The 5261-nt window shown below is 38.1% G+C and overlaps 1 long non-coding RNA gene across 1 annotated transcript; it reads right to left on the bottom strand.

Annotated features, from left to right (window-relative positions):
* Positions 1-216: 216 nt before the first annotated feature.
* On the bottom strand, positions 217-5057 carry LOC123382075. The gene is made up of 2 exons (XR_006589849.1): positions 3261-5057; positions 217-523 (listed from the first exon to the last, which is right to left on the bottom strand). It is a non-coding gene; the product is annotated as an uncharacterized LOC123382075 (long non-coding RNA).
* Between the last annotated feature and the right edge of the window lie 204 nt (positions 5058-5261).

Consider the following 5261-nt stretch of genomic DNA (forward strand, 5'->3'; position numbering starts at 1 on the left):
TATGAAACATTACAAAGAACCAAATGTGTGCTACATGGCTGCTACTGTTTATAGTAATATTGAAGGGGAGAAAACAACACTTATTTTGGGACAGATATAACACAAGGCCCAAGTTTTATAAGTATGTGAATGTGTAGTCTCTGATATAGTAGGCTGAGGTAAAAGATATCACAGCAGCTAACTTGTTTTCCAAGAACTACAGAGACCAGACAATAATTAGAACCAATTTTTATTTAATGTTTAAATGATGCTTAAAAATTGTACAAGGCAAGGACATAAGTACTTTATGCAGTTTATTTGATTTTCATTTGCACAGTAACTATGTAAAATTATTATTAGTAAGCCACCATTTAATAACCCCCCATTTAATAACGGGGGGACTATCTTAGAAGGGTTAAATAAGTCTTCAGAGTTGCCTTACTAGTAAGTGGTAGAGTGGGTTTGGAAGCTGAGTTTCCCAGAGCGGTGTCTCCACATTAATCTGGATTCTGGATTCACTCCCTTTCTGCTACCGTAGAAAGTCCTGACGGAGGAAGAGAGATGCATGTGCCTCTAAAGGGTACTCATATTTTAAGAAGTCAAATCTGTTGGTTCCCACGAATACATATTATCTTTACAGAAATATGTTGGAACTGTAAAACATATGGACTGGAAAGACATTTTTAGTTGCTGTCACCCACTCACTTTTTTTCAACTGCTCCTTTGATCCTCTCTCTTAAGGTCCCAAAAGGCACTCAAGTTCAACATGTTTAAAATTAAATTCATTGTTTTATGCTCCAATAACTTGTTCTTCCTCAGTTCAATCATTGACACCTTCCTCTCTTTGCTTTCTACATGCCATCAGTCACCAAAGCTTATTGCTCTGTCTTCTCACCACTTCGTTTTCTTGAATCTGTCCCTTTCCATTCAAAATGTCACCACTCTTATTCAACCTTTTTTATTACCGCTGACGTGGAATGTCGCACACCAGAGGTGCCTGACAGGTCTCCTGGCCTACCATCTTTTTGCCTCTCTCTTCCTTTATCTCTTCCGTAGGTTCAGACTTCTCTTTCTAAGCAGTGGTTTTCAAATTCTTTTGAAAGCACACTCTCCCAATGAAAATGCTTGAGCATGAATTTCTAGTATATTTCTTTATTTCTAAGCAATGTATACATATGACTAAACATATATGAACACTGTAAAATGGGCATAAGAATATAAATTCAAGGGGCGCTTAGGTGGCTCAGTCAGTTAAGTGTTCGACTCTTGATCTCAGCTCAGGTCATGATCTCATGGATCGAACCCCAAGTCTGCATCCCAAGTCTATATTGTCAGTGCAGAGCCTGCTTGGGATTCTCTCTCCCTCTCTCTCTGCCCCTCCCCCCCAACTCGTACACACACACACACACACACACACTCTCTCTCTCTCTCTCTCTCTCTATCTCTCTCTCAAAATAAATAAGCTTAAAAAAAAGGAATGTAAATTAAAAGGGAATAGAGAGGAAATGAATATTTTTACCTAAATTTGTATTTGATTTTTCAGAGTTCAAAAACATTTTTGTTCTCTATACACCTGAATAAATTTCACTGTTTTTTAAAACTTTATTTATTTTTGAGAGAGAGTGCAGGAGGGGCAGAGAGAGAGAGAATCCCAAGCAGGCTCCACACTGTCAGTATAGAGCCTAATGTGGGGCTCAAACTCACAAACAGTGAGACCATGACCTGAGCCGAAACCAAGAGTCAGATGATTAACCGACTGAGCCACCCAAGTGCCCCAGATTTCACTGTTTTTGTTTTAATGTTGGTTTAATAATTTGTGACTCAGAGATTCACAAATATATTTCTAAGTTCAGTTTATTTTGGAAATAGGTTTTATTAATTGTCATAGCTGAAAATGATACAAAGTAATATAGTATTAAAATGCACTAAAACTACATTACTAAATCCTAATATTCATTTCCATCCACCAATTATGTGAAGTTTTATTCAAATTCAGCCAATACATTTACTGATGTCAAAGAGTTATTCTTGCAAGCCAATTGAAAGGTATTGTAAACCTATGTCTGGAATATTAATAGATTCGAGGGCTGTGTTTCCAATTTTTTTTAAGCATGAAGATACAAATGTTTCTTAGGTAATGTTACAGCTTTGTCAATTTCAGGAATAAAATAACAACAGATTTCCAAGCATCCATTTTCAAAATGGTCTCAGTAAAAAGAGTTTCTTTGCAAAAGCATTTATTTTCACCTTCACTATTAAACACCTTTTTTTTAAAGATACTATTTAAATGTATTTATAATTTTAATATCTATTGTGTAGCACAGTATTGAAGGTCACTTGGCATAAGAGAAAAGGTCAGAAATTTTGGAATCCTAGTCTTTTTGTAAGAGAGAAAAATGTGTAATTCATCTCTAAGTTGGCAATCCTTTTAAGGTCTCTACTCCCAAAATGACCTATGAACCTGTCGATACAATTGATTTTTATGGTCTCTCCCTATTCCATTACACAATAATGAAAGATTCTACTACTTAGGGCCACAGTATGTAGAGCATGCGACTCTTGATCTCAGAGTCATGAGTTTGAGCCCTGCCTTGGGCATAGAACTTACTAAAAACAAAAACAAATAAACAAAAATCAAACAAAACAAAACAACCCCCCCCACACACAAGATTCTACTACTTAAAAGTCTTGGGGGTGTTTGGGTTTTGTTTTTATAAAAATGGCCCTAACAATGATACCCTACAGCACACAAATTCGTCTCAGGAGACTTCACTTAAACCATTTAAGACACTTAACTCACATACAGACAAGTGTGCCTGCCACTATCAATCCACATATTAGATATCAGAAAAGTTTCATTTTTTTAAAGAAATATAAATAGAAGTTATATATTTTTTTCTGTACTCCAGAGCATCCCCAGGGATGAGCACACATACCCCCCTCTGATCCTTCACTTTCCTGCCAAGAAACCAACATCACCAACTCACTGTTTGTCCTGAGCCAGTTTTTCTGCTGGGCACAGTCTGACTTCAGCATCTTAGTTACCAGATACAATTTTCCTGCCTTGTGTCCTCATTCCTTCGTGCTTAGGTTTGAGTCCCAGACTTAAAAAATTTAATAAAATAAAATAAAAGCAAGTGCTACAGAGTATTCCTGGCCTAGTATTGTTCTGATAAACATATTTATTTAGTCATCACAACTCTATGAAATAACATTACTATCCCGGTTTTACAGAATATGAAACTTAGGGATTACATAACTTCTCCAGAGTTAATACTTACCTAGTGATGGAGGTGAGTGGGTTTGAGTCTAGGCAGTTGAACTCCAGAGGCTCTGCATATAACACCTGATTCTTCTGCCCTCTTTCGTGCCATGGCCATGTGCCATGTGCCATGGCTAACTGTGGAAGGGGCAGAGAGACATTTCTAAGCCAGACAGCTTTCAACCCATAGCATGGCCAAGACTAGAAGTCCAATACCAAATTCAATAGGAGGCCATGCTGCTTCTGAGTAGATCAGATACCCTGGTTCAACAACATTGGCCCTGGCTGGGAGCTGAAATACAAAAGACTAGGAGCCAGAGATGGTTCAAAAGCTAGAGTGAAAAACAGGGGCTGTTGCTGACTCCAAGGAAAAGAGCCTGGTAGCCAAGAAATGGACTGACACAGGAATATGAACAATAGCAACCAGTTATTAAGACACTGTCTTAACCACTTTATGTTCCTTGTCCATCTAACTCCCACGATGACCCTGTAAAAGAGATACTATTATGCCTTCATTTCCTAGACAAAGAAAATGAGACTGAAAAAACTCAAATAATTTTCCTAAGCTGCATAACTAAATTAAGTGGCTCAGCCAGGATTTAAACCTGGCTATGTCTGAATTATATATGCCAAAGAGTGACTTATTGTGGAGGAGTTCGCCACCACCAGCCTCTCCATAATCTCCAGTATATGCCCAAAGCCACCCCAAGTAAATATACATCTAAGGAAAACCAATTGTTAACGCTGTAAATGCAGTTTCAACACAAGACCTCCTTCCAACCAGATTGCTGCACCTTGAACTTCCCCAGTCTTATTCCAAAGGTGAGCTGTGAACAGGGGATCTCTATACCCACTCACCACTGGGAAACGTCTACAGGTAAGAGAGACAAGAGGAGAAGTGAACTTGTACCCTCCTTTCTCCAACTTTGGATTGAGAGCAAGTGACACAAAGAATCGGGAACTGGTTGTGGTGCCTGGTGCCTGACGGTAGTGGTGGCAGAAACATCCATTTGCAGGGGCTACACTTTTAGCAGTGGGGCAATGTCCAGGGCCTCTGGGGAACATTGTCCAATCTCTGTCATTCGATGGCTCAGCAGTCATAGTCATAATATCTTCCTGGACTGATTTATGGTAATATTTAGGCTGTGGTTCTGGTTACTGCTGGGACACCCCTTGTTTTGACTATTTTCAGAGCCTACTTCTCCATCATTCCCAGCAATATCGCCTTAGTAAATTTTCTTTTGTGCTTAATCACTTAGAGTTAATTTCTGTTGCTTGCAACCAAGAACACTGACTGAACTATGATTAAATTTGCATTTTCATTGCCACTATCACATTGCACCTTATTTCCAAAAGTTTTAAAAAAAGAACTAGTGGCTCAAAAGTAGTTCATTAAAATATTAATACAGTCCACACATAATGGTAAAAGACTGAAAACTTTCCTTAAAAACAGGAATAAGCCAAGGATGTCTGCTTTTACTACTTCTGTTCAACATTGTACAGATGTTCCATTTGCGACAATCAGACAGAAAAAATAAATGAAAGGCATTCAGATAGAAAAGGAAAAAGTAAAACTATATTTTCAGGTGATGGATTCTGATCTTATACACAGAAAATCCCAAGGACTCCACTAATAACTATTAGAACTAATAAACAAGTTCAGCAAGGTTGGAGGACACATGATCAGCATGCAGAAATCACCTGTCTTTTGGCACTCCTGGATGGCTCAGCCCATTAAGTGTCCAACTCTTGATTCCAGCTCAGGTCATGATCCCTGGGTTGAACATAGAGCCTACTCAAGATTCTCTCTCTCCCCCTCTGCCCCTCTCTCCTGCCTGCGTGCACACTCAAAATAAATAAAATAAAAAACAATCAACTGTATTTCTATAAAGTAGCAATGAACAATCTGAAAGTGAAATTAGGAAAACAACTCCATTTACAATGGCATCAAAAAAATTAAAACTCTTAGGAATCAATTTAACAAAAGAAGTGTAAGTCTTGTACTCCAAAAACTACAAGA

Source organism: Felis catus, chromosome E1, assembly GCF_018350175.1.
Source record: "Felis catus isolate Fca126 chromosome E1, F.catus_Fca126_mat1.0, whole genome shotgun sequence".
Classification (NCBI taxonomy): Eukaryota; Metazoa; Chordata; class Mammalia; order Carnivora; family Felidae; genus Felis; species Felis catus.